This window comes from Ascaphus truei, chromosome 3 (assembly GCF_040206685.1).
Source record: "Ascaphus truei isolate aAscTru1 chromosome 3, aAscTru1.hap1, whole genome shotgun sequence".
Classification (NCBI taxonomy): domain Eukaryota; kingdom Metazoa; phylum Chordata; class Amphibia; order Anura; family Ascaphidae; genus Ascaphus; species Ascaphus truei.
The window spans coordinates 294,454,402-294,477,844 of record NC_134485.1 but is presented as its reverse complement, the minus strand read 5'-3'; the positions used below and the strand labels follow the sequence as shown (position 1 = coordinate 294,477,844).

At 42.2% G+C, this 23,443-nt stretch overlaps 1 protein-coding gene across 7 annotated transcripts in view; it reads right to left on the bottom strand.

Moving 5' to 3' along the window:
- Positions 1–23,443, bottom strand: part of PCDH9 (protocadherin 9) — a 2,211,246-nt gene that overhangs the window by 1,560,556 nt on the left and 627,247 nt on the right. The window lies entirely within an intron of this gene.

The following is a 23,443-nucleotide window of genomic DNA, read 5'->3' as shown; positions in this document are numbered from 1 at the left end:
AAACGTTCTTCTATAATTCTATGCCCCCTTTTTTCTGGGACTCTAAGCTCCTTGGAGCCGGGTCCTCCTTACCTACTGTACCAGAATATATTAATGTTGTCATCTTTGCTGTAATTGTCTTCAAACTCTATTGTACTGTGTTGCAGAATATGTGAGATTATTATAAATAATTATAATAACATTGAAATTATTGCCTGGTGAGCTTAAATCACATAATTATATTCAAACGTTTCCGTGCATACTTACAGCTCTGAATGTTACCAAAATGAAAAATACTGTCTCACACTAAAGCCACAAATAAATCAGGGGCAAACATCAACAGTAATTGTCTTTAATCCAGATGTTATTAACCAACGCATTTTTGCAAGTTATTTCACAACTTGGCAAAGGTATTGCAACTAAGAAGCGGCACAGTCATATTATTTAAAACTTTACAATAATAACATATACTGTATTTGTTAGATTATTTTTTATGAATATAAGCATATAAAATAAAAAAAATGACTTAATAATAACTATTGTTTGTTTTCTAACATAAAACTGAAATCACGCCCTTACAACTACAAAATACTCTACACAGTCTTCAGGTTTCTGGCTAACTTTCAATATGAACAAGTTGGAGAATGTACTCCCAGACAGGCACTACCAGTGGATTTGTGCAAAAAGTGTATTTTATTAATGTTTGACGTTTCGGCCCCTACATGGGTTTTTATCAAGAACATCAATATGTATTACATTCTCTTACTTATACTTATTGATGTTTATCTGATTAAGCACCCATTGCCAAAGCTTGGAGATACCAGAGTGGTCTCTTTAACAACATTGCTATAACTTTCAATTCTAACAGTTTCTCTGCAATTGAAATTCTGTTTTCAAGCATTATGTAAGCAGAGTTATAACTCCGATACAAATTTTCTCTATAATCTTGGAAAAATATTTATTTCAAACTTCCAACTAAAGTCTAGCTAGCACAGCAACGTATACTGTTTAAAATCAACTTCAAAATCAGCTGCTGAAAACTCTTAAAAAATTATAGATTTTACCATACCGAGTACATACATAACATGGATATATAGCATTGGCCTTTTAAATTAGTGAACTTTTTTGCATAGTATCATATATTCAAAATGTAATCGAAATATTTTTAAGTAATCAAAAACAAAACAAATGAGCTTTTTGTTTAACTAGATTCTCCATTGAAGTGTATAATAATACAATTCATTTCAATCATTCACAAAAGAACACCCAAGTGCTAAACACAAAGAGGAATAATTGAACCGAATAATGCTGAAGTGATGTATTAAAAATATTTCATTTGTGGTAAATTGCAATTTCTCCCATAAATGATTTAATCATTAGTTAAACAGTGTCTGGTGCTGCTAAAGCATTAGAAGCAGCATCTAAATACCACCACTTATTAATCTGAATTGTTCAGTCAAAAAAGGAACATTTCTTATCGCCTTATTTGTATTCCTGAAAAAGCAATTGCAATTCTAAGTATTTTTGTTATCTGGATGGGAGCTGTTAATGGATGGTGAACTAAATTGTATGGAAAGTTATTTCCAATATGAGTTGCTTTTTTTTCATCAAAGAGTGGTTTCATAAAAATGTTAGGCTTTATATCATTTGTTAAATTATATTGTTTTCAATCTTAAAACCAACAGGTTTTCTTTGGATATCACTTCTGATAGTTTCCTCTGGTCCTACGTGGGACTGCACCTATACAAGTTTCCAATTTCATGTAATGTACAGTAGCTATTCTGCCATTTTGCTCTGACTTTATTTTTTTGCTGTCTTTACTTTTATCTACTTAGCTCCTGAACTCCTTATTCAATATGTCGTGAAACTGTTTCTCCATGTGAGAGAAGTCCCTGAATTACATTCATGTGAAGGTGGGATCAGAGGTGTCCCTAACAACATAGAGAGAAGTGCTTCATAGCATATGGAAAAAGAGTTAAATTGCTGGGTTGGCGATGAATTAAGAAAAAAAACATATGGACAGTGGTGTAGCTATAGCCCAGGCGAAGGTCTTTGGGGCCCGCTCTCCAGGGTGACCAATCCATATTTATCCTGGCATATTCGGAAACTGTGCATGCGCAATTGGCACTTGTCAGCTGCTCGTGCGCAAACGCGATTGGCGTTTGCCTGTCGCTCATGAGCATGCGCAATAGGCATTTGCAGGTCACTCATGTGCATGCACGATCAGAGCTTGCTGGTCGCACATGCGCATGAGCGACCGGCAAATACAATAGAATATTTTTGCCCGCCCATGTCTACCTACGCCACTGCATATGGATGTTAAATTTAAAATAAATATTTTATACTTAACCCTGATTAAAGTAAGGGTAAATGAGAATTTGGATGCAACTTGGAAGACCCAGTCTCTACATTTTTCTTGTTGAAAAGAATGTAAAATGTGCCTATTTGGAAGAAACATATTAAAATTATTAATAGGGCAAATTATTCCCTGTGGCAGAGACATTTAGCAAGTAGAGAATTCAGGGATTGATGTGTTCCATGTTAACAGCCTGAAGCAGGTCTGTTTCAATGTTTCTGAAGCTGTAAGAAAATCCCCAAATTCTAGGACAAAGTAGTACAATTTATAAGGAAATTTTTTTCAATTAATATAAACAAATATCCTAAGGCTTTAATTTTTGGCAATGTTGAGGAATGGAAAGGACAGTATTTAACGACGTCCCTTGGGTTGTGATGTCGATATTTTTTTATTGCGAGCAAGCTTATATTAAAATGGTGGATTTTGCCTTCTCCACCTCTAATTAGAATTTGAAAGCTGCAATTCTGGAAATTGTTAATTATGACAGAAGATATGCTGTATTAGACCCACTTCATGGGCTACAATGGTGTTTTAAAATGTAGGATTCTTGCCTGGATAATTATCCCTGAATACAAAATAATTGGTGGCAAGGATTACCCTACACAAAGGAACAGCAGGACACTAATTCATGAAACCATAATTGTAGGGTTTGTTTTATGAGATAACTTTTGCTCTTAAACTTATTGTGCTCTTTCCTATGGAAAAGATAATCTGAATCTGCTATATTTTCAATTAAAAAAGGATTGTAAACAGAATGTGATTTTACTGATGTTATTTATGTCTTCATAATGTTATTTAATTTCTGTAATAATTTTTCCTGAAAATCTTTGTAGCAAAGTCCCCTTGGGCTACTATTTCTCTGACCCCTTTAGCACTGTAAGTCCCAGTAAAGAGTGGGCAGTGTTGGGAACAAATCCTGCAGGGCCTGGTTGTATTGTTATAGGTGTGTTACCTAATAAAGTTCAGGAGTAGACTGGTATTACAAGGGGGGGGGGCCTATGACTGATAGGAGGCCGGCTTGCAAACCACTCCCCTGGGAAGTAGGAGGTTTCCCGCTAGAGGTAGGAGGTTTCCCGCTAGAGGTTAGAGTAAGGGTTCTGGGAGTTAGTTCTGTGCTGCCCTCCCTGCTATGAGGTGCAACAGTAAGTCTCTCCTGGATAGGAGTGGGCTGAGGCCTTGCCCTGTTAGGGGGTAAGGTATGCTGAGATGGGGTGCTCAAGGCCTCAAGCCCGGGGTACTGCCTTCAGGGAATGGAACCTGTAATATATATGATGTACCCAATAAATCCCAGTTATATAGGTGTGATGTCTGGAGTGTGAATACCAAGAAGAGTTGCCTATGAGGTTCATCCTGGCCATCCCTGAACCATCCCTGATAGCCTGTCCTGATGTCTCCCTATACCACCGCAGAGATCTCAGGCCTTCTGTTCTACGTCACAGATATGCACCAGCACAGAGTACACCGGTAGCTACATGATCTCCCATAGGGTGGGGAAAAGGTGCTACACCTTTAACAAAAAATATACAGTATGTGTGTAAATAAATACAACTTGTTTACAATAAAGTCCTTGGAGTAATGGCTGGAATTCAACAAGCTGTGATAATGGGCATTGCACCCCAATCTGGCATTTAACTTCCATTCATGTCAATGTATGTATCTATATCTTTATTTATATAGCACCCACAGTGTACTCAGCGCTTTACCAAGACAATACAGTACAAGGAATTATAATACATTATGGGCAACTAAGTCAAACAGTAGGAAAGGAAATCCCTGCCCTTGACAGCATACATTCTGTGGAATGTTGGGAAACACAGAAACAACAGGTGAGGGAATAAGTGCAGTAGATGGCAGTGCTTGGCCACAATGGGTGGTAGGAGTGACTGTGGGTGTGGGACAGTGGCCATGAGTTTAGGCTATTGAAATATGGTGAGTCAATGGCAGTTAACACAGGAACTGGGTACTTTGGGGTAGAATTGGCAGGTAGTTCAATGATCTGGGAGCATGTGATCAGTTGCAAGGGGACAGGTGAGCCTGTTCCAGTCTTTTTAGCCTCAGCAGCATGATCGGCTTTTTTTCACTTTGGCCTTACTGTTTGCCCATCGCTTTCAGCATATCGAGGGTGCAGACAGAATTGCCAAGTGCATTTATGCACTGTGGCATGCAGCCCCAAATGAGCTAGTTTTTTGCAGTGATTTTCCTCTGGCAAAGAGCACCCATTAGTTTGGAGTGGTTTTCCACCACACCTTCAATTAATATCTGAAGCTCCTCTCCATAAAACTCATTATTCTGCCTGTCCCCGCAGCAGTAGCAGCCCCAGCAGTGGATGTAGAAGCTTGAGCAGCCATCTCTACTGTGTGGTAGTAGAAAATGGCTGTGGTTTGCAGTTGGGCTTGTGTATTTATTTAAAATTGTTAAATGCTCATGGGCACGGTGTTAAGGGCCTGCTAATACGCAGTGGATCACTAACTAACGTTACCTAATAACACTCTTTCCAAATGAGCATGTGCAGTGTATTGTTTAATGTGTCTCAATGCTACAATAATCCCCGATCATCCAGGTAACGTTCAATGGTCGTTTTGCTAACACATCTTTTGCATATCATTAGCTTTGAGGATACCCGTTAATAAGGAGAAAAACATCACTGGTACTCATTTTGGGAACATTACATTATCAGGTTCTAAGTAACGAAGGTCTGTGGATATACTGTACTCCTATACTCTTAGTACGGCTTACTGAATTACAGCCTATGTATCATCTCCTAAATATTACAGCAAAGTGCTTATTTTGTCACAAATCTTGCAGGAGTAGATCTGCAACAGGAAACAATGTATTATTCTTCTGCTTGCCTTTTCTTGTATGTGTGCATGGTCTGTGATGATATAATGAATTTATGGAGCAAGTATGAAGAGAGGATGGTGAAGTTTCATTTGCATGTAGACCCAGGTATGGAAATGTCTATACTGTATGAAGAAAAATGCAGCTTTCGTTGCTTTTGGTTAAGGTTTTTTATATTGTTTTCTGCAGTCTCCTTAAAGGTGGCTTGGGTGTTTTTCCTTACAAGTAAAGCACAAAAATATTTTCAACATTCTTTTACATGTAGCCCCCTGTAAACAGCACAGGCTATACCTATCTCCCTTCTACTGTGGTAAGTCCTGTTAAGATCAGGCACCAGTAATAATCCTGGGTTTTCCCCCTTCAAAGCCCTGCCCTGAGTGGTAGATGCAGGCTTGGACTCTGCTGCAGGCGTGAGCAAGTGACCTGCGGATCGGTACGAGGAGTGGGAGGAGACCGCGGTCTTCCCTGCGCAGAGTGCAGGAGCAGATAGAGGAGTGGAGAGATTCAGCTTCCCTGAGTAGAGCTGATAGAGCTATAGATCTGGTGGACCAATGCCCTCACCCCACCGCCTGGGGTGATGGGGAGAATCTAAGCCCCACCACGAGGATAACCTCGGGGTGGGCCATGGGGTATTGAAGCCCTAGCACAGACCATCCTGTCGGAGGAGAGACTTGGAGGGAAGGAGAGGAGGAATTATCTGTGTGGGAGGAGAGCGGAGTAATAAGTACAGCTTGGCTGTTGTTGTTGCGGCTGCTGGAGGCCACTATCGTTGGGAGTTGCTGATCTGCCAATAAAAGAGACTATCCTTTGTTACCCAAAGACTGTGTGTGAATTGGAAGCTATTACCCTGGGACCCAAGGGGTTCTTCTATACAGGTCCTGTCCCATATTCCTGGGAGTATAGAAGATGGAGGCGCTGCACCACTAAGAGATCATGGAGGCTACCACCCCAGAAATCCGGTCCTGGCTCCCCAATACCATCGCGGGAAGCTCAGGCCCTCCTGTTTACCACAGGTATGCACCACACCGCATGTAATCTGCCCTCATGCACCCTAGACACCACCGTAGAGTCTGGGGGAAGGGGGGAAGCAGGGTTACATTTGGAGGCGCTGCTGAGATATGTCAGAACAGGACCAGCTTATAGCAAGGCGGAATGGGCAGAGTGAGATGCACTCTCCGTGCAAGTGTTGGAGAAGTGTGGGCGACCATAGGAGGTGGCGTAGGAAGGGTGAATAGTTAGAGCTGACGGAGTCCCTTGAGGCAGGTAGCGTGAGGTAACTGGGGGGGTCAGCCTTTTAACCAGTCCAGGGACCATGGCCCAGGGCCCACGCTATGAGTGGCCAAAAGCAGGTGACGTCCGTACCTAGAGAAGAGGTAACATTGCTATCACCCACACACACGCCCCACAGAACACTTGCATGGTAGACATCAAGACAGTGCATGGAGGAGAGGAGTTCCGCTGAGCCTGGGGTACAAGCCACCTCACGTTAGTGAGAAACAGAATGCAGAGCACACAGTTGGCAGTCAGTCAGTGTTTAGGTACGAGATACCTGTTAGACACTGAGGATAGAGCACATGGGCATTTGGAGGACTCATTCAAGATGGCGTCCATCCCTACACGTGCTCCGCGGAGCAAGAACAGTGACCTAAAATGGCGGTTCCCGCCAAGCCTGGAGCAAGCACGTGCATTATGCACAGAGACTATTAGGAGAATATGGTGGGACATGTGTAATAATCTGGCGCTAAACCCGGATTCTTTGCAAGGGGAGCGGAGCGGCGCGAAAGCCCTCCCACCTGTGCCATGAATGGTCAGAAAGACAGGCCACGTCACGATGAAGAAGAAAAGATCCCGCGTCTGGATTCCACCAGAGGGAGGGGGCCCAAGGAGAGCCAATCAGGAGAGTCCTGCCCAGCGAAGGGAGGGACCGTAAACCTGAACGAAGAACTTCACTTTTGTCTGGCATTCGAGGAGCAAGGAGCTGGAGCACTGAGCTGGTCTCACCCTGAGCGAACCATGTCCGAGATGAATACTTCCATCTGCCAAGTACCAGGAGGTCTACTGGTAGTGGAGGTAGCTGAGCACGAATACATTCGGTGTTTGTGCGTTCACTGCGGGATACCGGGCGCGGTACCAAGAACCAAGGCCCGATGCCCTCAATGTGGCACGTTTTACCTTTGGCCGAACGAGCCGAGGCTTTTGTTCAGAACCCCGCGGAGTGCCTCTCCGGGAACATTGACGGAGGTGATGGAAGGCAATGAAAAGACTGCTCTGGTTCCCCGTTATACCACATCGGGAGGAACCAAGGCTCAGCCCGCTATTGAACTAAGCGAGCTGGCAACAGAGAAGAGCGCGACCGCAGTGGAGGTACCAGAACGAGAACATTTTATACCTATACCCACTGGTTGTATCGCCGAAAAACCAGGTGACTCCTCAGCGGAGGAACCGATCGTGATTTCTTCGGAGGAAGAGATTGGCGTGACATCGGTGGCGATGCGCCTACGGCGAACCACCCCAAAGGCATCAAGAGAGAACAGACAAGTCCGGAAACCATCCGATGGCGAGCGCTGGTGCGGCCGGAGGCCCGTACGAGTCCCACTGCTGTGGTGACTCCCAGTGCGGCGGAGACGGAGACCGAGAAGATCCTAGAGGAGCCTGATGTCATCAAAAAGCAGCGGAGCGGTAAGGGGAATCCACCACCCCCTTACTCCCGCCAGGCGCAGACCGCAATCCCGGTGAACGAGAAAGAGAGGCTTGAGGCCTACTTGTTCGACCGTGTACCGGCTGCTCCGCCACCGCCCCCGCAGGTCCTCGACGCACTTCCGGTGCATGACCCGGGAGCGGGTGGAGATTCTGCAGGCGATTCTGATGATGTCGTTTCTGGTTCCTCCGGAAAGCGAAGGCCTGGAGGAGTGTTCTCCTCTCAACGCATAGACTCAGCCATTGCCTTGGCTGTCCTACAGAGTCGAGGCCCCTCCCGAGAAGCCAGAGGTATGGCGGGGAGTGCCTCTAAGCCCAAGTTTCTTTGGCGCGGTGTCACCCGCTTGCTGGACAATGCCTTGGATGTTCCCCCAGCCCCGGCCCATAGTTCCACTGCCCCGGCCACTGCCCCTGCCCCGTCATGAGTGGTGCCACCGGGACCTACCAGGGATAAGTTATGTAAACACCCCAAATACTCCAAGGACTTGCGGGATTGGGAGTTGAGTGATGAAGGGTCTGATGGGGAGAAACCGTATTCAAGTGTTATACCTGTACCTAACCCTGTGCCGTTTTCTCCTGCAGCTAGAGGGAGGGCCCGTGAGTCTCACTCTCTAGTAGAGGCTGGGTCTACCAGCAAAGTGGTGCACAAATTGAACCCCACTACGTATTATAATGCCAAGGGAAGGAGAGATTGCTCGCGATCTACTGATGCGGGTACGTCCGGTGTATCATCACAGGTAGAGTCTGATGTAGAACGCACTAGTCTTTCCGCAGAATATGAACACCGCGACAAATGGTGGGTGCCTTTGTTCACCGGGTACCACGAGGGGATGGACCGTACGCGGTTCTTGTTAATTAAGAACGATGTAGTAGATCATTGGTGGGCAGCTGGTTCTTTCACTCCGCAGGAGGTGGAGGATTAGTTAGATCACCGGTTTAGAGAGATAGAACAGAAACTGATTGTTCCTCGAGGTCCCAGTATCTTGTATGATGAGGTAGCTCCAGAGGAGCCTGTATTTTGGGTACTGTCAAGCAGGGCAGGGCACCGCAAACTCACCAAACTAAGTCGAGCTGACCGGGCCATAGTCGCTAGATACCGGCAGTCACACGGGTATGAGTATCCCTACGTGCCTAAGCCCATCATGAGAGAAATTGAAGAGAACCAAGACAGTTGGCTCAGGAAGGCAGTCCAGGAATAACTTCGGACCAAGTTCGGTCAAGGGGGGTATCACAATGAGGATAAGATTAGTGAGTTAGTACGCATATGGAGCATAGGTAGATGTATCTACATGCACTGTGTTACATACAGGCCTGAGCATAGGCCGGTCCAATCGTTCGCTGTGACCGTCACGGATCATAATGGACGGCGGGTAAGAAAGCCTGATCCAAAGTATTATCTGTAGGGTTCTCCATGTTGGGAGTACCCGGGTTGTACTTGTATTGAACTACCTCAATATGCCATGTATTATGATAATGTTATGTGTGCTGTTTCCCAGGTGGTTTGCCGCAGGATGGGTTTGCTAAAGATAGGTCCAAGTGGGGACCATTGGATTCCACCATAGGGAGAGTGTAGCCCCCTGTAAAAAGCACAGGCTATACCTATCTCCCTTCTACTGTGGTAAGTCCTGTTAAGATCAGGCATCAGTAATAATCCTGGGTTTTCCCCCTTCATAGCCCTGCCCTGAGTGGTAGATGCAGGCTTGGACTCTGCTGCAGGCGTGAGCAAGAGGGGACATCCTGCTGATGTCACGAGAGGTGGGGCTAGCTCTATATTTAGCAGCCAACTCCGGTGAGTTCAGAGAGTGTGATACAGAAAGAGTGTTAGACCGAGAGTCTGGAGTTGCTGATTAGTTATGCTCGAAGTTACGTGAGAGTCTGCAGGGCAAGTAGTTATGCCGTGGGTCGGAGAATCCTGCGGATCGGTCCGAGGAGTGGGAGGAGACCGCGGTCTTCCCTGCGCAGAGTGCAGGAGCAGATAGAGGAGTGGAGAGATTCAGCTTCCCTGAGTAGAGCTGATAGAGCTATAGATCTGGTGGACCAATGCCCTCACCCCACTGCCTGGGGTGATGGGGAGAATCTAAGCCCCATGCGAGGATAACCTCGGGGGTGGGCCACGGGGTATTGAAGCCCTAGCACATACCATCCTGTCGGAGGAGGGAAGGAGAGGAGGAATTATCTGTGTGGGAGGAGAGCGGAGTAATATGTACAGCTTGGCTGTTGTTGTTGCGGCTGCTGGAGGCCACTATTGTTGGGAGTTGCTGATCTGCCAATAAAAGAGACTATCCTTTGTTACCCAAAGACTGTGTGTGAATTGGAAGCTATTACCCTGGGACCCAAGGGGTTCTTCTATACAGGTCCTGTCCCATATTCCTGGGAGTATAGAAGATGGAGGCGCTGCACCACTAAGAGATCATGGAGGCTACCACCCCAGAAGTCCGGTCCTGGCTCCCCAATACCATCGCGGGAAGCTCAGGCCCTCCTGTTTACCACAGGTATACACCACACCGCATGTAATCTGCCCTCATGCACCCTAGACACCACCGTAGAGTCTGGGGGAAGGTGGGAAGCAGGGTTACATACAGTATAAATCCTCTTCATACATATGGTCCAAAATGTGTTCACTGCAGTCCCACTTCTTCATACTTAGCCCCAATCATATTCAGGAAATTATATCAGAGCATACATGCTTTTGTAAGCAAATATATTCACTGAAATATTACATCATTCAGAATGAATACTAGAGGGTGATGCTACTATTGGAACCAACAAGAAAATATCCCTGCTATAGTGTCAGACAGAAGTCCTCGTTATATTCTCAAACATTCCAAATGCCTAGTAGCAGGTCTAGGTATCAAGGGTATTGGCCATCAAGCATTTCTGCCAGCAATAGCTCCAAACTCAAGACTAGAGAGGTGCAATATTTTCGCTGACGTTTCTCAATATGGCGAAATGTGACTTTTTTTGTGAAAAAAAATGACAGACACTTGTGAAAAAAATTTCTGGCAGGCATTAAAAGTCAATGGTATATTGCCATTTTCTCAAAAAGTGGCACAATTCCGGCAAATTATTGACAATTGTGAGCACTGTAACCTTTTGAGAAAATTTAAGAGAAATTCAACAATACTGTTGAAAACCTTCCCACATCTCTTCTCATCCTTAATTAGAAGGGTGGAGTCCCTCAAATTGAGACCACTTTGTACCATCCTAATATAAATTTGGTTCTATCTTGTAAATAACATTACATTATTAAAGTTACATTTTTAATGATGTGTTAACTGTGCTGTAAATACGCACTATACAGTAGTTGTCATGTAATAGATTTACAGATTGTATTCCTTTGACTTTATTAAATAAACTTTTGCTAACATTTGGAATCCAGAAATATGTGACCTGGTACCAATAACCTGTAAGATTAAATTACATGATAGTGGGCTAAATAAAATGATGCATACAGTACATTCAAAAATGAAATGCTCACAATAGTATTATACTGTAGGTATTGCAGCTTGAATAGTTAATTCCAATTTCTTCTGCATTTAAGAGGTTAACAAACTTTTAGCTTGTTGAAAAATATAAATGTGGCTAACATTTAAGTTTATTTCTTTAAGAAATGTTTTGATATTTGGAGGCTTCAATGTTTGGAATATTTCACAATGAGCTCTTAGTTTTTAATCCATTAAAATGTATAATTGTCACAGTGAAGAGCTTTGTCATTTTTAAACAAATATAGTTTTTCAGTGCGTGTTGGAGTGCTGAGCTGTGCTGTTCCATGAAATGCTGTGAAGAAAAAAATATTAGCTGATCGGTACGAATAAACATGGCGTCTGCACTTTGATAATGTCTTGACTTTCTGAAGCAAAAATATTTAATCATAAGATGGTATGATTGTTAGATTCCCACTAGACAAATCTATATAAGATTTTAATTAAAATGCAACAAAAAATGTAGCTACTTTGAGTGATACTTTTCCACAAGGCTGGCCCTTTTTCTTACTCTAAGATTTCTTCTTAAATATATAATTAGGAAGACTTTTCTAAAAGAGCTAATATTTCATGTACTATTTAATGTAGTAATTCTGTTCTTTGATCAATACTTAGAATAATATTTTTCCATATGTATTTGTAAGGAAATTCTTACAAGTGTAAGTTTCTGGTCTATTAAAAAGTTAAATGTAAAAGCGCACAGCACCTGTGTATATCTACATCTACAGTTCCCAGAATCTCTTTGACGTCCTTTGGGCCTGAGATTTTAGCCACACTTCTCCCACTCTCTGAAACAGTCTGCCTCATACAGTCCGAGAGGCTCCCTCTCTGGAAATCTATAAAAACAGTCTCAAGACCTACGTGTTTACCAAGCACTTCATTAATGAACCACAAACTGCACTAAATAGCTACAGTGGCGTCCCATCCTGTATTGTATCTTTACTTGTGTTTGGTCTTGTTTATAACCTTAAATGTTTTATTCTTTTTCTCTTTTTGTTACAGTGAAGCTCTTTGAGTTCATTGGGAGAAAAGCACTATATTCATAATGTTATTATTAAGTTATTATTATTAATTGGTGGAATATTGTACTAACACATTTAACAATTGCAAAACAAAGGTCTTGTGACTTTTACTTCAGTATATATATTTTGAAAAAAGTTCTGTCTGACCTGCTTTAATTAACTAGACTTCAGATCAACATTTTGTGAGATCTGTTTAACCTATGACACATCTCCTTGGCTAATAATTGTTTTGAAAAGGATCAGCATGCTCAAGTCACATGGGTTTTAGCTAACATCAAATTGGGCATACTGTAGCAACAAAATAAAAAAAGATACATAATTTCATTGATATGCAGCTAAACAAATATATACATAGTGGATTTTGATCACTGAGAAGAGTACATAAAATGTACAGCATCTTCATATATCATATTAAAAACCTTGCCAGCATTAAATACAAGTCTAGATAATCCACGTATCTGATTGTTTGGTCGTTTACAAAAATTTGTCAGCTACATATAATCTGAAGCATCTTTACCAGCGTCATGTTAAAAACCTTGCCATCATTAAAAGCAATTCTAGGTAATCCAATTAAGACTTGAACAACAACCCTCTGTGCGAAGGTTACACAGCAGGTTCCTTTTAACTGTGTTGTAATAGATGAGCTGAAATAGACCTGGTAGAATTCAGCAATGCATAAAGTATGTCAAGGGAAAAAAATGGGAAAGGTATGGAGAGGGCTGGCTGCTAGAAAGGAAGTAAAGCGTTGCTCCTGGAACATCCAATCTGTTTTCTGAAGTTAAAACACTAAAATCATTCACGTTCAATTACTGACCAGCCTTCAATCTTAATACATTTTTGCCGGATGCAATTTCAAGGCATTATTCACAAAACAGAAAGAATGTGAAACCATTTTGGGAGTCGACGACAAATTTGAGCCTTTCCTATGTATACGACCAGCTCCTGTTTAAAATGCTTCATGCGTTCTATTTGAGAATTGTATTTACGTAACTCAGACGCAGCTGATATGGTTTATAAACAGAAATAAAATTCACATCAAAGAGCATTTACAGTGATGGGATATTTCTAGCTATTTTCTCAGTCTATCCCATTTGCTATTAACTTAGCACACAGTCCATTTGAAAGCAGTAAAGAAAAAAAAGAAAGGTTTTAAATTACAAAGGATAACATTTAGGACTTGTCCAATAAATCTGCATTACAGGCTGTTATGTGTTTGTAGATCAAAACGTAGTGTTTTGCTTTTCTAAAGATTATTGTTAGGAATCTAGACATTTAGAATTTAACAACCAAATAAATATGAATATCATTTCAGATCAACGATTGTGAGACACATATTACCATTGATACAGTAGTTGAAATCATGAGCTCATTTTATTTACTGGAATGTTAAACTTTTTATCATTATCTACAGCAAATGGGAGACTGAAGAGTTCAATGATTTTAAGACTACTTTGTGTAAAATAAAATACATACACACAAACACTGGGAGTCTATGTATCAAGGTCATTTTGGAATTAAATCAATGTAAATTCAATAAAAAAATATCATCAAGGAGTTTGCTATAGTTTTTATGTGTTAGCTTGTGATTTAGGGAGTGTCACAAGGAGGAGTTAAAATGGATTTAGAAGACACACAGATTATAATGCAATGTATCAAATTGTGCGCCTCTGTGCATGTTTTTTTTTTTTCAAACATCTGCCAGGTCTGTGGGGATGTTAACTTTCTTGCTTAAAAATCTGCAGCAATGTAAGAATCTAGAGAATTTTTTTTGTAAATATGACCCCATTTTTTGCGATTTGGTACATGGGCACCATTATTAGCATACAGATGTTGTAGATAAAAATGTGTGATATTTTTATGGTTTGAGGCAAATGTATATCAAATAACATGGATTTATAAACCATTGTTTACAGAAATGTTCTCATGGACATACAGTATTACCCCCACCACTGCCATTGTGGCCTATACAACTATGCCAGAGAGCAAAACATTTGTCTAAACCTTCAGCAAAATTATACTCTCTCAAATCTTTAGGATTATTTCACCTGTCCCTAACAAAAATACCACAAATATAGACTGTCATATTTTTTTTTAGAGAAAAGTGTGTTAGAATCCTAAACAAAGAAAAGAGATTTTACAACTAAAGTACAATAAATAAAAGTGAATAATTTTTTTTATTCACCTCCTCCCAGTAGTATTCCAATCCCATTCCTAATATTTTCAGATTATAACAATATATATATATTTCTTATGTCCCATCTCAAATGTGCCAGAATGCAGTTCTAATGAGTTCTCCAATTATAAATCTACTGCATATAAATATATCTTTATAATACTTATTTGTAAACATATATTCATTATAGTGTACAATAATTATGTACATTATATTGCAATACAGCTCTTATTACATTAGTCTTTTTTTTAGCATATTCTGTGATTAGTGTATTATCTACAAAATAGGGTTGCCAGGTGTCCAGTACTGAATGGGACTGTCCGGTATTTGAACACTCTGTAAGTAAAAAATTAGAGGTAATTCTGGACATGTATGTGTCCGGTATTACCCCTCTGTACATAGTGACCTGCCTGGTTTTGGGGTACACAGGAATCAGAGCAGGGCTATTGCTAGGGAGCTGAGTAGCTTCCTTCATCTTGACTGGCTGCTACTAGTTAATACAGCCTAGCAGGAGGAGGTGTTATGAGCCCGAGACCAATGAGAGACAGAAATAGCATGTGGTGGAGAGGTGTGTGTGTGTGTCTCGAGCGCATCGCACCTTTCACCATTGGGTCCAGTATTTTTGGAGAAGCCATTTGGCAATGCTAACAATAGATCATGTGCTTTTCCTAAAATCATATGGAGCTTATCTTCATAGACCAGAGTCTTTAAACAGCAGTCTAAATGGAATGCACAAACTGTCGGCTTTAGGCAGGTGCCACAGGTGCTGTTGCACAAGGCCACATGCTTTCAGGGACCCGGCGCTAAAGCACAGATTCTGGATTTTGTGGTTTTTAGGGTCGAGCCAATTGAAGTTGAAATCCCCAAGAACTAGAAGCTCACTCTTCTCATTCAGAGAGGAAATGGAGCCAAGAAACTGGGTGATATCAGTCAGGGACTGGAGAGGGGCTTTAGGGGGGCAGTAGATGCCAGCAACCAAGATAGGTAATTTTGCCAATTAGGATTTCAAAAGAGGTTGGGCTTGGGGGGCAATTTAACAGTGTAAATTGTAAGGTGTCTGCAATATAAAATAGGACCCCTCCTTCTCTCTTTGACCTTTCTCTCTTAGAAATTGAGTATCCCTGAATGGCGATACTTGCATCAGGGGTTTTAGGGGTTAGCCATGTTTCTGTGAGTACGATGGCTTTGGGTTTATGCATAAGGCACCATGCCCTAAGTTCCTTCAGTTTTGGCAGTAGGCTCCGGATATTTATATGGGCGACAGATAGACCTTTTTGGAATTTGATGGGGGGGTACTCAGGGGTATGGGACAGAGTTGAAAAAGGAGGGCCCGGGTTAAGTTCAATAGTGCCTGCTAAAGAGAGTAACAGCATGAGTAGAAATTTAAATAGTTGTTCGCAAGGTGTACATTTGTGATGTTTGCCATTAGAGTGAGCTGTGGTTGGTGTGCTGCTTTTCAGAGTTCTCCACCAACATTCAGTAGATAGTTCAAGGCTTTTGAGTAATCCAGGGTGTATGGTGATGTTGGGTGTGGCCCAGGAGGGAGGAATTTGTAGTGGATAGAGAGATTAACATTTTCATGAAGCCATAAGAACGAACAAAGTTGAGGTACATACCAGGTTCATATCACAGAGGTAGGTAATGTTGCATGGAGCTGTTATGAGCCACGTCAATGTGTGTGCAGACTATGTTTTGCTGCATTGCCATGCTAGGGCCTATTCAGGGTTTGCAGAGTTGACTGGGGTGAGGGTGTGAGGGGGTGAGGGTTAAGGGGGGGGGGCAGTTGTGTGCAGTCAATGTTGGGAGGGGCTGTAGTAAAATAAGGTATTGGAGGCCCCACTATGTGGGACCCACTCCAACTCACCACGCCAAGCAGCACCTGGGTACTGGAGTACCCAGGTAGGTATCCAACATGCAACTACATCTATAGGGGGTAGTACTACCTCACATTTGGGTGGGATTGCTTTGACAGGACACACAGGGTTATTGGTGCCTCAGCACCCTCAGTACTTTGGGGGAACCACTATGTGTTGTGTCACTGGGTTTATACTGTGGGCACTGGTTGTTGTATGTTATCTGTGTTAGTATGTGTGTACAGTAAAGCTTAGTTATATACATTGTGTGGTGTATTACTTATTACTGTGTATCGGTTCATGTGAGGGGGATACCACCAATGCTGGGATCCCTCAAAGATGGAGGCACTGCACACAAGGAGAGGCTCCCAGAGGCGGAGGCACTCCAGGCTCCCAGAGGCGGAGCCTTAGGCTTCCTGTGAGCAGACAGGTACAGCAGCATGCATAGTTGCCCGCGTAGTTCCCATAGGCATAGGGAAAGGGGGCTACATATATATTTATTTTATTTTTTTCCTCAAATCCATAGAGTAATTTATTGAAATAATGTAGATCTCCTGGTGTCTAGTTTCAGCTTCTTACTGTATGTCTCCTCAAAGGAAAATAACTTATGTAGTATAGAAAAAAAGTGAAAATACATAGTACACAAATAAAAAGAAGTTTTAAAATCAAGCAGTGAAAAAATATAAAACAACACACTGTAAATGAGTGTCAGAGTTTTACAGTTTATGTAAATAGTGTCCTGGTATCTGACGGTCCACTGCTGGCACTACACAACGTCCTTAGGCAGCAACTGGTGGATTCCTCCACTGTCAGGTGTCACATGCTCTTATACTGCTGGTTCATCAATGGTTTAGAGGCTCGATGTTAGTGCTCTGCCGTCTGCCACAGTGTCGGTGTTCCTCTGCACTTGTTGTGAACCTTGTGACGTCACTAGAAGTGCCCGGACTTCAGAACTCAGTTTCACTTGAACACTCTCTAATTCAGCATGCGCACCAGCATCTCAGCATCTCAAGGATTTCTTTAGAACCTCTGCACAGATTATCTCTATGCATTTCACAGATTTAGGGACCAACTCCCAAAACTTTGATAGGTGAGATAACACTTGTTACATGCACTTTACACGCGATTTTGCATATACAGTATAGCTATTCACAAAGCTTCGATAACATGGCCAAATCGCGTGTAAATGGCTTTTTAACGATCATTAGTACTCTTGCTATGACAAGTGTGGTAGCTCAAAAAATGCAGCAACTCAAAGTTTTTGCCAGTAACTGCTATTCACAAAGCTCCAAGGTGCAAATCACGGTTTAAATACTCACTTTTTTTTATCATCACCTAAATGATGGCGAGATCGGAATCGGGATTTGTATCAGACAGAGTTTTTTTATTTTTACTACATAGGATTGAATCCGGGGATCTCCGAAGCTGAACCACATTCATTTCAGCTCCGGAGACCCCTGCTTCAATTCTAGGTCATAAAAATTAATAGAATAACTTCAGTGAAAGAACGACGGGATACCAGCACTCCTGGTGGATGTAAATGTATACAAAAAATAGTAGGAGTGAACGGTGCAGTAGGGAAAGATACATATAGATAAAATAATAACTGAATAACAAGGCCCAGAGGGACCGGTGATCCATGTTAAATGTTTAACATCGCTACATATTACTACATGTTCAACTCTATCTACTTCCCATTCATCCATTTAAATAATTTTTCTACATATGAGTGATATTGACTGTAGGGATTATTTTCTGGATCACCGGTTTCGCATAACTTCATTACCTTAGTGGCCAACCACTTATCTTAAATTTATGAAGTTTAGTGAATAGGCCCCTTAGTCCACTTTGTCAGGAATACCAGGGATGGATATCGCATTTGCAAAAGACATCCTAGGAATATATAACTTTAAACCAACACAACTGGGACACTGCCCTCAGAGCTCCAGGGTAGAGATGAATGAATCTGTGCTGGTTTAAATCTTAATTGAAATCATGATTAAGCTGCAAAAATAGATCATTCCCCATGTGATTAGAGGTATTTTGATTCTAAAACATATGCCTATACTTCTAGTTAAGTAAATAACAAAAGTAATGTACAGTATTTGTCATTCTAAAATGCCAACATTTTGATAAAGCAAACCACTCTACAATCCCCCCAAATTAAAATTATAGCACTAACAATAATACATTGTGTGTGTACAGTATCACAGAAAAGCAGTGTTTTGAGACTACTTTGTGCACAGTAAAGGCATCAAAGATAGTATGAAAAATAATCCTCAAAGGGATATCATTACCAGCACTGGACACATAGGTAAAGAATAAATTAGTGATTTATTGATGCATGCCAACCAAGATATAATAGTGTATATATACTGAACAACACAAACTAATCTTACTTTAGCTGAGACAGCTCTATGAAGCAGCTAACAACTGGTATGAGAATAGAATGAGCTGTAAGGAGAGGGAGAGAAGGAGAGGGAGAGGGATGGAAAAAGAGGGGGAGGGGGAGGGAGAGGGGAGAGAGGGGGAAGAGGGAGGAGGGGGGTGAGAGAAAACCATAGCTCCCATTATTCTCTTCCTAGTTGTTAGCTACTTCATTGAGCTGTGTCAGATAAAGTAAGACTAGTTTGTTCTATACCTGCTTATTGGAGCTTTTGATTTTTATTTAAATTACCTTCTTTAGGAATAGAATAGTAAGGAAGAAACTATGTAACATGTGCATAGTAATTGTATTGATATTACATGCTCTCTTGATAGCATGGAACCAGGAAACGTGAGCCTTAAAAGTGAAATGAGGCTCAAATTGTCTGGCTGCCAGAAGAGAAAAAGTGAATGTAGGAAAAAGATGCTATTTTCCAATAATTGTACAATACATATGCATGTCTACAATTGATATTGTGTAGCCTTAAATGTGACTTCACAAATATGTTCTGCAGGACGAGGTTACTTGAAAAAAAGAATGTAAGCAGTATAGCACATTTATCAAATAATTTGCTAACCCAGCATGCTATGAAACGAATTTATTTCCATCTGCCTGTTATAAACTTTCAATTACTTTACAGTTTCTCTTTTTCCTAGTTTTCAAAATGTAGATATTGGTGCAAAATCTACAGTACTATTAGAAACATGCTATTTATACGATTAAATATGTAGCAGTATGGAAGACTAATGTTGCTGTATTTTTTATACAAGCGCTTAAGAAAAACATACATGACTAATGAGTTTGTTTAAAGTTTAATTATTCATTTAGATTTAATAATAGATTATTCTGCTTGTTTTTTTCATGATATTATTACACTTTCAGAATTCCTTGAGCCAATTATAAGATTTGTATAATTATTTATTTTTGTGCAGTGCTACTAGAGAAATGAGCTTTGTGCATTGTAAAAAAGTACAGGTATAGTGAGTTCCTATCAAAAGGAGTAAACAATCTAATCTAGAGGCATACGGAGATACAGTATATTGCTTATCTCGCTTCTTTATCAACAGTATGTACAAGGAACTGTAATAACTTTACATAGTAAATGTGGCTTTGCTGTGTGTGATTAGCCCAATAAAGTGAATGGGTTTACCATGCAGTTCACCTACTACCATATATGAAGTGACTGTCTATATCTATTATATTCTATAACTCCTGTCTCGTCGACAGCGGGGATATCTGTCCCATGCCCGGCAGCGGAGGGGGGCCCACCCCGGCAGTCTGTTCCTGCAGGTCAAGGCCCACCAGAAGAAAGAGGTAAAGAGAGAGAGAGAGAGAGAGATTGAAAGGGGGAACAGAGAGATAAAGGGGGAAAAGAGAGAGAAAAGGGGAGATAGAGAGAGAAATGGGGGAGAGTGAGTGGGAAAAAGGGTGCAATAGAGAAATGGGGAGTGAGGAAAGGGGGAAAAGAGAGGGAAGGAGAGAGAGATCAGTGAGAGAAGTGTGGACAGTGAGAGAGAGAGGCTAGGGAGATATAGAGAGGGGATGAGTGAGAGATGAAGGTGAAGAGAAAAGAGAGGGGGAAGAGTGAGAGAGAGGGAAAGTATGTGTTTGAGAGAGAGGGAGATGAAAGAAGGAGATGAAAGAGGGAGATGGGAAAGTACAGTATGAGAGGAAGACGGAGGAGTGAGAGAGAGAGAGAGAGAGAGAGAGAGAGAGAGGGGGGACTCGAAGGGTCACCGACTGGGGGGGAGGGATACCACCTCCCACCCATGCAACAACCCAGGACCCAATTGGAACCTCTTGCCCTAGAAAAGCTGTCAGCTGCTCTTGCTCTCTTGTTACTGAAGCAGCCAGCTTATACGTATTATAAAATATTGGCTCCAAGAGATATATATTTCACACTCCTAAATATTTATAAGTTCTACTATTTTGTGGTTTTTAGCACTATATATTTCAGAAAAAAGAATGTTACAAATATTAGATATGGAGTTGCATTAGGGAGAGCTTTCATTTTGGTGAAGGTCTGAAACAACTATGTTTTATGGATTACAAGAGAGGACTTTTGAGAAACTTATAAAAAAAAATCTGCCAAAGAAGAAGCATATTGTTGCATTTTTACATTTAGTTACACACACCTACACCATGTATGAATTGAACATTAATACATTTTTACAGAGAGATCGGCTATCGCACGGCAAAATGTTAACACAATCCCGGTTAAAACGCGGTCTCATTCTGTTGCCCCCAAGGACCGCATTATAAAGGGGTTCAGCTGTACTTCTAAAGATGAAAGCTACAAGTTGACGGCATTGAATATTATTTATTTATTTTAATAGGAAGCTATAATTCATTTAGCTGGAGGACGAGCAATGTGTAAAATACTGAGGGTTGACATGCTGTGAAAACATATTTATATTAAACCACAACACTGTGTAGAAAACCATTTGTTTGAATGTGCCTCAGATGTGCTAATTAAGCAGACAGAACCACACTGTCAGGGGACTTTTTAGGCCTATATAAACCCAGTGAGAACAGCTAGTCTGCCTGCAGCCCATATCCAAGTGGCCCATCATAAGTGGCATGACTATAGAACAACTGAAGTTTAAAAGGAAGTTCAAAAGAAGTGAGGAAGAAGTGGACACCCCATCTGGCCCTGATTCCTGCATTTGAACTACGCTGGAAAGGAGGATATCATCAATACCAGACTGCATCATTACTGCTGTGATGCTGCCTTTACCATTTATATTTGCTGTGACTTCACTTCTTCTCAAATTATGCACTTCTTTTTACCAGCCTCAGTATGTCTCTAACTCCATTCATATATCTCAATCTCTCCTTCCTTCACCACTTCTCTGTTCACATGAACTCCTTTCCTACCTGCGTCCTCTGACACCACACAGCTATATCCCCTGCACTAAAACACACCCCTATAAATCATCCTCACACATCCTCTTTCTATCCATGCTTCTCCTCCTTGCTTCTGGGGATATCTCTCCCAATCCTGGTCCCTGTCTTATTCCTACATGCGCTCGTCCTCGCCTGCCAACTGTAACCTCTACTCCTTCTGGTTTCAACCCCTCCAACCTCATACCCATCCCCTGCCACCCTCCCTCCTCTCTCGCTTTGTCCTGTGCCCTTTGGAATGCTCGCTCCCTCTCTAACAAGTTCCTCTCTGTGCATGATTTCTTTCTCTCTCACTCCCTGCTTCTCTTTGCTATAACTGAGACCTGGCTCACTCAGTCTGACTCTGCTCTGGAAGCTGCCCTCTCCTACGGTGGCCTTTCCTTCTCCCACACTCTGCGCACTGATGGCAGGGGTGGAGGCGTGGGGCTCCTGCTCTCCTCTCTGTGTCGTTACCGAACCCTTCCTATTCCTCCCTCTCTTGCTTTTCCCTCCTTTGAGGCTCACACTGTCCAGATTTTCTCTCCTCTCCCTGTTCATGTGGCGGTCATCTATCGCCCACCTACCTCTACTCATCCCCCTTCTGCCTTTCTCTCTCACTTTGAATCCTGGCTCTCTTTCTTCCTCTCCTCAGACTCCCCTGTTCTTCTCCTTGGGGACTTCAATTGCCACATTGATGACCCCTCTCTCCCTTGGGCTTCCCGCTTTCTTTCTCTAACCTCTTCTTTTGGCCTTCAACAGTGGACTGCAGCCAGAACCCACAAGGATGGCCACTACATAGACCTGGTTTTCACTAAGAACTTCTCTCTCTCCGATTTCTCCATTTCCCCTTTTCCTTTCTCTGACCATCATCTCATCTCATTTTCTCTATCTCGCTTCTCCCCTTCTCCACCTCCATCTACACCCCGGTTCTGCAGAAACCTGCACTCTATTCACTTACCTGACTTTGAGTCCACTTTACGCTCCTCCCTCTCCTCTCTCAGCTCTGCTACAGACCCTGACAACCTGGTCAGGAACTACAACTCTGTCTTGTCCTCCTCTCTTGATCTACATGACCCACTTTCTCTCTGCCGCACTCGCCCTTCTAACCCTAGACCCTGGCTAAATTCCCACACACGCATGCTGCGTTCCTCCACTCGTTCCTCTGAACGCCTCTGGAGGAAGTCTCACAATCTAGCAGACTTCATTCACTACAAATTTATGCTATCCTGTTTCAACTCTGCTCTCTCGCAAGCTAAACAAGCCTACTTTTCTGCACTAATCAACATGCACAAGTCTAACCCACGCCGACTGTTCTCTGTCTTTGATACTCTACTCAAACCACCCTCAGCTGCCTCTCCTTCCTCCATCTCCGCTCAGGACTTTGCTGACTATTTTAAGGAAAAGGTGGAATCCATACGTCAGAACATCCCCTCTGTTTCTTCTTCCAATCCTACACGCATCCCATCCTACATCTTCCTAACTCTCCTTCTGCCTTCCTTGACTCTTTTTCCACTGTCTCAGAGGAGGATGTGTCACTGTTGATCGCCACTTCTCTCTCTACCACTTGCCCTCTTGACCCCATTCCCTCCCATCTCTTAAAACCTCTTGCTCCTACTATAATCCCTACGCTCACACATATTTTTAACTCCTCCCTCTGCTCTGGAACCTTTCCATCCTCCTTCAAACATGCAACAGTCATACCATTACTCAAAAACAGCAAGCTTGACCCTACCTG